The 10,000-nt window shown below is 37.4% G+C and overlaps 1 protein-coding gene across 6 annotated transcripts in view; it reads left to right on the top strand.

Annotated features, from left to right (window-relative positions):
• The window catches only part of LOC144958195 (uncharacterized), a 91,515-nt gene that overhangs the window by 18,618 nt on the left and 62,897 nt on the right, over positions 1-10,000 (top strand). The window contains exons 1-2 of one of the 6 annotated variants that reach the window (XM_078890001.1): positions 5,639-5,665; positions 7,118-7,372. The exons of 2 other annotated variants lie outside the window; for them this stretch is intronic. The gene's annotated coding sequence lies outside the window, so the exon portion shown is untranslated. Of the gene's footprint in view, positions 1-5,638; positions 5,915-7,117; positions 7,373-10,000 lie in introns of those variants that run through there. 3 more of the 6 variants (XM_078889999.1, XM_078890002.1, XM_078890000.1) reach the window with 3 other exon arrangements.

Genomic DNA, 10,000 nt, shown 5'->3' with positions numbered 1-10,000 from the left:
AACGTAAAATGCACAAACGTTTATAGTCTGATTGATAGAATTTAGTGGGAACTATGCGGCGAGCGAGGCTCGAACCCAGGACCTTCCGATCCGAAAGCGATTGTAATACCAAAAGACCACACAGCTAACAATTAAGTTATCAGACCTTCAAATAAGTAAACCTCGTTGAAAATATTTTATAATCTACAGCTTTTAGCCGTTCAGTATTTTCTCTAAAACAGCTCAGATCTTCTAAATGATTCAATAATTGCCTCAAAGAGCCGTTATGTCCCCATACTAACTTCCCATTCTATACAGTACAACTCGGCAGTTAGTAACCCTTTGTGATGTATTGATCGCAACACAAAACCCGCCCCACCCAAATGCTGTAAGCTCGTAAGCTGTCGAGTAATCTCCTCTTTTCAATCTCCATTTCTATACGAGTCGTCTCCCTTTTGTTCAGGCGTTCATACGAGATAAAGGAATGAAAGGGAATTTCCGATTGACTACGGCAATGTTAAATCTGCCGTTACGCTGGAAAAAAGCCCATATTTTAAAATTTGGCCAGAAATCTCGTGCTTTAAATATCGATCGATTTAAATTAACCTCGCCTTGGCAAAAACACTTCAACCTGAGACCACTTGAAATCTTCCTTAAAGTCCCAGGTTTGAGAGTTTTTACCTAGACGAGAGTCTCTTTTATATCGATCGATATTTGAAGGACGAGTTTTCTGGCCAAATTTTTAAATATGTGTTTTTCCAAAGTAAGGCAAGTTAAACTCTGGTTAACCTGAATATTCTCACCATTTGGTAGTTTTTGTTGCACAAAAGTCTTCAACTGAACACAATGAAGGGATAGGCCCAGAGCAGAGCTGCTTACTTGAAATTTCAAAGATTCGTAGTTTCCAAGGGGGAAAAAAAGGAAAATTTAGTTTGAATAGTTTTAGAAATAAACAAGTTGCCCTCAGCATGATCCAGAAATGCTCCAAAGTTCGGAACAATACAGGTGGTTCTAAGAAGCAAAACTTTTCTTTTCAACAAGATTTATTGAGTCAAAGAGACCTTTACAGTTCTGTAGCTGGAGACAAAAATTCGTATTTCTACGGATTGTTCGTAGTACTAGACAGGTCTGGCCTACAGTATCGTCCTCAATGCTATCGCGCTAGTAGCTGATGATCGCTACAATTTGTCCATGAATTAAATTTAAAATGTAAAAAATTGAGCTTTTATATGGCGCAGTATCCACTGAACGTGCTCAAAAGCACTTTACAAGGGGTACCTACACGCAACATGTAGAATAAGACATGACGTCTGTTAGGCGATCTTACATTTTTTACCGACAGAGACAACGCTGTTAACGGCCAGGTACTCGTTTTATACCTGAGTACGGAGATAGAATGTGAGTAAAGTCTTTTCCAAAGACTCAACTACGCGCCGTTGGGAACAAAGTTCGAATTCCAAAATGCAAGAGTGTAAGAAATCTTTTATTCTACCCCTCAATCCATTCATATTCCGTTGTCTCTGACTAAAAGACATTTTCAAAAATATTTAAATTATACTATTTAGATTTATATATTTAATTTTAGTGAAATTTAACGTTTGGTAATCTGACGTCACAAATTATTTTTGTAAACCTGATATCATTTCGTGTTACTATTTAAGGTGGGAAGGGGGGGGAGGATAATGCTGATCATCAAATCAAACAACCCATTTATCAAATAGAATTCGCATGACTCAGACACCGATTTTAAAACTCGGTCGTTGTTTGTAATCTTCTGTCTTTGCTCTGCCAGAAAATATATCGAGATAGACAAAACAAATGACGTCAAAAGACCAGTCTTTGGCCACAAAAGAAAACAAATCGTGAGTTGTATTCAATAGTTCAACCAATGAAATGACTAAGTCCTATAGATAGAATGCGCTTGGCCAAGGAGTTCACAACATTGCCATCCGGAAGTATAACGGACCAACACACAAACTCTGTGTAACCATGAACTTTTATAGTCTGGTTAATACAGTTTAGTGAGAACAACTCACAAACGCGGATGGCAAAAACAATAACAAAGGCCTGAGTGACGTCATCTGCATACTATCTATAGATAGTTCGAAGATGACGTCATTTAGGTCTTTGTTATTGTTTTTTTTTTTTGCCATCCGCGTTTATGAGTAATGCTCACTGAACTGTATTAACCTGACTATAAACGTTCATGGATACACACAGTTTTGTGTGTTGGTCTGTTATACTTCCGTATGGCAATGTTATGAGCGCATACTATATATAGATAGAATGCGCTTGGCCAAGGAGTTCACAACATTGCCATCCGGAAGTATAACGGACCAACACACAAACTCTGTGTTACCATGAACGTTTATAGTCAGGTAAATACAGTTCCGTGAGCATTACTCATAAACGCGGATGGCAAAAAACAATAACAAAGACCTGAGTGAAGTCATCTTCGAACACTCTTTATATAGATAGAATGCGCTTGGCCAAGGAGTTCACAACATTGCCATCCGGAAGTATAACGGACCAACACACAAACTCTGTGTAACCATGAACTTTTATAGTGTGGTTTTAATACAGTTTAGTGAGAAAAACTCACAAACGCGGATGGCAAAAACAATAACAAAGGCCTGAGTGACGTCATCCGCATACTATCTATACGGTTCTTGTGTCAGGCTACAAGTTAACAATGCCCACGATCAAACGGTCACTTTTGAAAGCCTGATACTGACCAAAAAATGACCAAAAGAAAGTGAAAAGTCAGTTGTTGTTGGAAGTGCTCAAAGAAACAAATGATTCCATTGGTTGTTCTATTGATTGCAATTCACAATTATTTTTTTTTCCCGTGATCTTCGTGCGGCTATGTGGTCTAGTGGTATGACACTCGCCCTGGGTTCGAACCTCGCTCGGAGCATAGTTGAGTCCTTGGAAAAGGCTCTTCACTCACATTCTCTCGCCGTACATAGGTGTAAAATGATTACCAGACCGTTAACAGCGATATTCTGTCCGAAAAAAAAATGTAATATCGCCTAACAGGTGTCGTGTATCGTCCTACATGTTAAGTGTTGCTGTTGGCCTCTGACCCTTTGTAAAGCGCTTTAAGACTTCATTTTTATTTAATTATTATTTTTTTTTTTTGGAATTAGAATCAGGCCTTGAGCTTGCGAAGGCTACGGTCAAACCTGACACATCCTGGTCTAGATCTAATTTTTGGAATCATTTTTTTTCTTGCATTTTTCTCTCGGCTTTGTGGGGCTCTGTTTCAGACACTGTTTTCAGTTCTATATCTTACGCCACCAGTGCCTGCTCCGTAATTTGTCATTTTTGGACCTGAAAAAAAAAGTTTTTGCCTTTACATCAAAGCCTGGATCGCACACTATTGATTTGTAATGTACAGACTGGATCTATTTCGTAGAAACCGTTATAATAAAACACGAATTGAATACAAACAATCAAATCATTCATTTCTCTACAGTGCTATGAAAAGGATTGAATAGAAATTAGCGAATCTTTTTACACTTGACTGACTTGAATGGAAAGCATTTGAACGTGTCTGATATTGATATGTTGTAGATATGGGGTAGCGTGGCTCAGCGGTAGGGTCTTTGCTTCGTAACCCCCGAAAGGTACCGAGTTCGATCACCCGCCGTTGCACTGTGTGGCCTTGAGCAAGCCACTTCGCCTAGCTCACTTTTGCGGCTCTGCACTGCGTCTGAACCCTGGGTTATTCCAGTCTACCTTTGGAATAGAAGCTAACGACAAATTTCCCCATGGGCATGAATAATTATATGAGTGTTGGTGGTTACTTGTAGGTAAGAGGTGCTCGATAATGTTTGTTAGAGCTAATATAAAATATAAATAAAGTCACTAAAAAGCACACTTCGGACATATGCCGACTGACGACATGGAAACATTTGCCTCGGCCAAAATTATGTGTGAACTGCCGTACTCTGGAAAATGTGTCTTTTAAAATTTGACAAGAAAACTCGTTCTTTATATATCGTTCGGTTTAACTGACCCTCATCTTGGCAAATACTCTCTCTCTCTCTCTCTCTCTCTCTCTCTCTCTCTCTCTCTCTCTCTCTCTCTCTCTCTCTCTCCCTCTCTCTCTCTCTCACTCTCTCTCTCTCTCTCTATGTCTGTCTCTCTCTCTTCACTTCGCGATGTCCCAGGTTTGAGAATTATTTTTTGCTATGATGAGGTCATTCAAATCTATATAAATATATATATATATATATATATATATATATATATATATACATATATATATAATATATATATATATGTGTGTGTGTGTGTGTATGTGTGTGTGTGTGTGGACGACTTTTCTGGCTGTAAGGTCTGTGTTACATCATTACACTCTGATACTAGAAGAGAAATGTATTCATGTATAACATTATAACCTTACATATTGTGTTATAATGACTGGAATAGTTCCTACCCCAGAACTACTGGTTTTAAAAATTAATGAAAGCAGGTTTGAATTCATGACAGTTCCAGATAAACAGTTGTTATTGTTGTTGTTGTTGTTGTTGTTGTTGTTGTTGTTGTTGTTGTTGTTGTTATTTTCTCAGAAAACCATACTATCATATGTTGAAAAGCCACTTATTAAAAATTTTGGCCAGAAAACTCGTCCTTCAATAAATATCGATCGATTAAAACAACCTCTCATTCTGGCAAAACAACTCTCAACATTGGACTTGTGAAGTCCCAGGTTTGAACATTTTTGCCGAGATGAGACTCAATTTAATCGATCGACATTTCTAAGGACTAGTTTCCTGGCCAAAATTTTAAATATGTTTTGAGTTGCATTTTGGGGGGGGGGGGGGGGGGGGGGGGTTTGGCCCAAGAGTACGCCAGCGTAAGTTATAGCCCTCCTTAAACTGTCTATTGAAATCAGTTAGCAATCTTTAGCGTTGTCCGACTGTCTCTCTCTCTTTGTCGCTTTTGTCTGCCGTATTGACTGAAGGAAAGTGAAGGCGATCGATCGCTGGAAGTGGTACAGAAGAGTGAAACCTGAAATTTTTATGTCTGTGTATACATACATAACATATATACATACACACATACATACATATATAATATGTGAGGATTCTTATCAAAACGCGTTATCATTGAACAAAAAGGTTATAAATTGAATTTTCAGTGTCCAGATACGATAACAATGAATAACGATTTCTATAACTTGACATTCTAACCAAATATAAGGTTTTACAGAGGATTGGTCGTTGAGAATGGATGCGAGGTTTGTTTTTGTAAATCGTTTTAGTCTTTTGTTGAAACTTCTACACATATATTTGTTTTACAAAATGTTATGACTATTCGAAGATAAAGCTTTTTATGATTGGAATTCTTCGGGTTTTTTTGGGGGGTGTAATATGTAAGATTGTGTGTATGTGTAATTATAAATGTGTGTCTTGATTTATGTGTATGACTAAGTGTGTATGTATAAATGTGTGTGTGTGTGTTTGTGTGCGTGTGTGTGTGTGTGTGTGTGTAAATGTTCGTAAATTTATTGAACATAAGTGTTAAACTAACGTGCCTACTCCAAGTGAAAGCCAAACGCTACCTACGTACCGACGGGAAGTCATCGTTGCTATGGTGACGGAGACGCTTCACGATTGTTGACGTGACCAGGTACGGTATGGCGTATGGCGTTCTAGCGTCGGTGGAGGGTGATTTGGTCTGGACTGGGGGTGGTTTACATTCTGTTTGACTTAGGATTGAACTCATGTGTGTTGTTGTTTGGGATATTTCAAATCTGCTTTGCCAACTTTCTACTTGTTTGTAGAAATTTCTGGAACTTTCTCTTCTTGACTTCATAATTTTCTCATGCAGATGGATGTTTGTTTCTTTAATTAATTATTTGAACATTAAAATTTAGTACAGGATTATTTTGTTAAAACGAATTTTAGGAAGGGGGATTGTGAGGGTAATAAAACATTACATCAAAGCAATACCTCTGAAAAAAATAGTTATCTTTATATATCTTCTGCTAGTCATAATTTGTGTTTGTTATTAGTTCTCTTGAAATATCTTAAAGAAGCGTCTATATTTTAGTATTTATATTCTACTTGTGATGAAATTAGTTTCAGATTATTTTTGATATTCTGACAACTCGGACTCCGACAAAACCTAGGTGGACGCCATCTTAGATTGGAAAAAGACAACTTCCGGTTTCGTGGATTGTCGTTGTGAATGATGAAAACAAGATGTATTGTTAGTTAGATGAGTTGATATAATGTTATAAAAGGACCCTGTGTTATAATTTATAACGTGATACTCACGTATCGTATACATTCTGAATGGATTTTGCTTTGAATCTTGCGTCGTGCGATCATTTTTTCTCTCAGACTGTTCTTTTTCCTTGGGTTTTCAAATAGTTTTTCTTTTTTTTTTTTTTTTTTTTTTGTTTGTTTTTGATTTATGTATTCTGTTGTTTTTGTTTGTTAGTTTTTCCTTCTGCTGATTTTGTTTTTAAGAAATTAAAAATTCTATGAGGAGATTAATAATATTCATTAAATTTAAAAACAAATTTACTCTTTAGTGTATATGTGTGTGTGTGTATGTGTGTGTGTGGAGGGGGGGGGTTGGTTTGTGTCCGTTTGCTGACTCAAGGAGTGTATTAATACATTTTCTTTATGTGATGCGTTTGTATAGTGATTCATGTATCTGCCTGTTTGTCATTGTGTGTCTTTGTATTTATATTTCAACACAGTCCATGTTTTTATATTTTGTTCTTTCTCAAATCCATTATAGATATCTGTTATATCTGTGCGGCTATGTGATCTTGTGGTATGACACTCGCTTTCGGATAGGAAGGTCCTGTGCGCATAGTTGAGTCCCTGGAAAAGCCTCTTTACTCACAACCCCTCACCGTCTCAGGTGTAAAAAGAGTATCTGGCCGTTAACAGCGTCGTCTCTGTCCGAAAAAATAATTTGTAATATCGCCTAAAAGTCGTCATGTCCTGCCCTACATGCTAAATGTTGCTGTTGGCCAGGGACCCTTTGTAAAGCGCTTTGAGTACTTTTAGTGGATATTGCGCTGTATAAAAGCTCAATTTATTATTATTATTTATATCTCTTCCATGCTTCATAGCTCATATCTTCTAGTCCCTTATTTCTGTGAGGTTAGGATAGTGCAATGACTTTACTATGACGAGACAATGTGTTGACAACACACGACACAGACATGTCAACATTTCATTGGATTTCGTAGAATGACTACTTACCTGTATTTTATGACCGACAAAATTTGTGAAAACAAGATTTGGATCTGAAGAGAATCTACAACAAACATTGAATCGAATATTCTGAGGCTGAGCTGTATCCGGTTTTCTATAAATAACTTCATTGAAGGAACAGAATTAACGATTTTGATACCTTGAAAGTAAGTGGTATATCTTTCACCTTCCCTGATCCTCTCCCCCCCCCCCCTCTCTCTCTCTCTCTTCCTCTCTCTCTCTCTCTCTCTCTCTCTCTCTCTCTCTCAAACACACACACTCTCTATCTATCTATCTATCTATCTATCTCCTCTCTTTCTCTTTCTTTCTCTCTCTTTCTCTCTTTCTTTCTTTATCTCTCTTTATCTAACTTTATCCCCCCCCCCCCAATTCTCTCTTTATTTCTCTCCCTCTTTTTATCTCTCTCTCTCTCTCTTTCTCTCTCTCTCTCTATCTATCTATCTATCTATCTATCTATCTCTCCCTCTCTTTCTTTCTTTCTGTATCATTCTCTTTCTCATATTCAAGCTATCATAATATAGCATATTCTAAATCGTGTAATAAAAAAACAACAACCCAGGTACATAATAATATCTCGCCCCTGTTCAATATTTATATTTGTTGTAAATAAGTAGAAACATGAGTATATTTTGGCTCTTTGACCATAATATCAAAAAGGCACCTATACGAATATCGAACAGTAGTTTTAGTACAAATACTAATACAGTCATGTGTATAACCCCCGCAATATGTGCCGTGTGGTCTTGTGATATGACACTCGCTTTCGGATCGGAAGGTCCTGGGTTCGAGCCTCGCTCGGCGCATTAGTTGAATCCGTGGAAAAAGGCTCTTTACTCACATTCTCTTGCCGTACTCACGTGTAAAATAAAACTAGTACCTGGCCGTTAACAGCGTTGTCTCTGTTCGAAAAAAATTTGTAATATCGCCTAACAGGCGTCCATTCCTACATGTTAAGGGTTTCTGTTGGCTAGGGACTCCTTGTAAAGCGCTTTGAGCAGGTTTTAGTGGATATTGCTCTATATAAAAGTTTTAAAACTGCTCAATTTGATGTTAGGTCTTGATCGACGTGCTCTTATCTGCAGGTCTGATAACCCAATTCCGTGTGGGCTCATTGTTGTAATGGAAATCTCAAAAAAAAAAATGAAGCAAATTATTGTTCATTACAACAATGTTAAACTAGGCCTATAAGTGTGAGTATGGATGTCAGACCTGCATATATGTGACCCTACGCCTCGAAGCGGTATTAAGTCGGGATTTGGAAAACGAAGAAAACAGGTTTTAAAGTGGAAATGGTCAAAATGATCAAATTTCAGTTTTTGGTTGTTTCATAAACTACAATCATTTTTCTACATGAAAACATAATAATTCAACACAAGTATTGACGATAAGTTATATATATATATATATAAAGTTTTAAAAAGAAACTATCAGTGAAATATTCAAAACAAGAATTGACTTTCTCTCAGAGAGCCAACATTTACAAGGCTGCACATGCCAATAATAGCTAATAACAAATACTTTGACCTCAAACTTTAGCCCCGTTGGTTTTTGAAGTTCATGTTGCTCTACTTATCACTTGATGCACTTTTAGCACACACTCTCTCTCTCTCTCTCTCTCTCTCTCTCTCTCTCTCTCTCAAACACACACACACACACACACACACACACACACACACACACACACACACACTACAATCACCACCACCGCATCGTCATCACGAACACTACTACTACTACAATCACCACCACCACCGCATCATCACTGCCACTACTACTTCAACCACCACCACCACATCATTATATAACACTACTGCTACAACCACCACCACCACATCGTCATTACTACTACAACCACTACCACTACATCATCATTACTACTACAACCACCCACACCACATCATCACTACTACTACAACCACTGCCACTACTACAACCACAGTCACCACCACCACCATCACCACATCATCATCACTACCACTACTACTACAACAGCCATTATGACATCATCATCATCACTACAACTACAACAACAACAACAACAACAACTACTACTACTACTACTACTACTACTACTACTACTACTACTACTACTACTACTACTACTACTACTACTACTACTACTACTACTACTACTACTACTACTACTACTACTACTACTACTACTACTACTACTACTACTACTACTACTACTACTACTACTACTACTACTACTACTACTACTAACTACTACTACTACTACTACTACTACTACTACTACTACTATACTACTACTACTACGACTACTACTACTACTACTACGACTACTACTACTACTACTACGACTACTACTACTACTACTACTACTACTACTACTACGACTACTACTACTACTACTACTACTACTACTACTACTACTACTACTACTACTACTACTACTACTACTACTACTACTATAACCACCAACACAACATCATTCTCACTACCATCATTATGTTTTGGAGCTTTTTTTCACTTGAAACAAGGAAACTTTGGGGTTGTATTTGAGAATGTGCTCATAAATCAGCAAATATTTGTAGTCAGTTATCTATTTCGATCTATACAATATGTAAACACAATACCAAATATCATCCCAATTCCCTTTTTGTGTGTTCGGAAATTCCTCTTTCGGTATTGAAATTCCTCGGAGTGGTGTCTGAAATTCCTGTGAGTCAAATTGAAAATGGGCGTCTCTGCAAATTTTGCTATTCTCGTCAAATTTTCAATGCCCGTATCTGAGTAGTTATCTTTGCCCCATT

Source organism: Berghia stephanieae, chromosome 12 (genome assembly GCF_034508935.2).
Source record: "Berghia stephanieae isolate SIO BIC M18660-M18661 chromosome 12, UCSD_Bste_1.3, whole genome shotgun sequence".
NCBI classification, from domain to species: Eukaryota; Metazoa; Mollusca; class Gastropoda; order Nudibranchia; family Aeolidiidae; genus Berghia; species Berghia stephanieae.
Note: the sequence above shows the minus strand (reverse complement) of the source record. Positions and strands in the feature narration are given on the sequence as shown.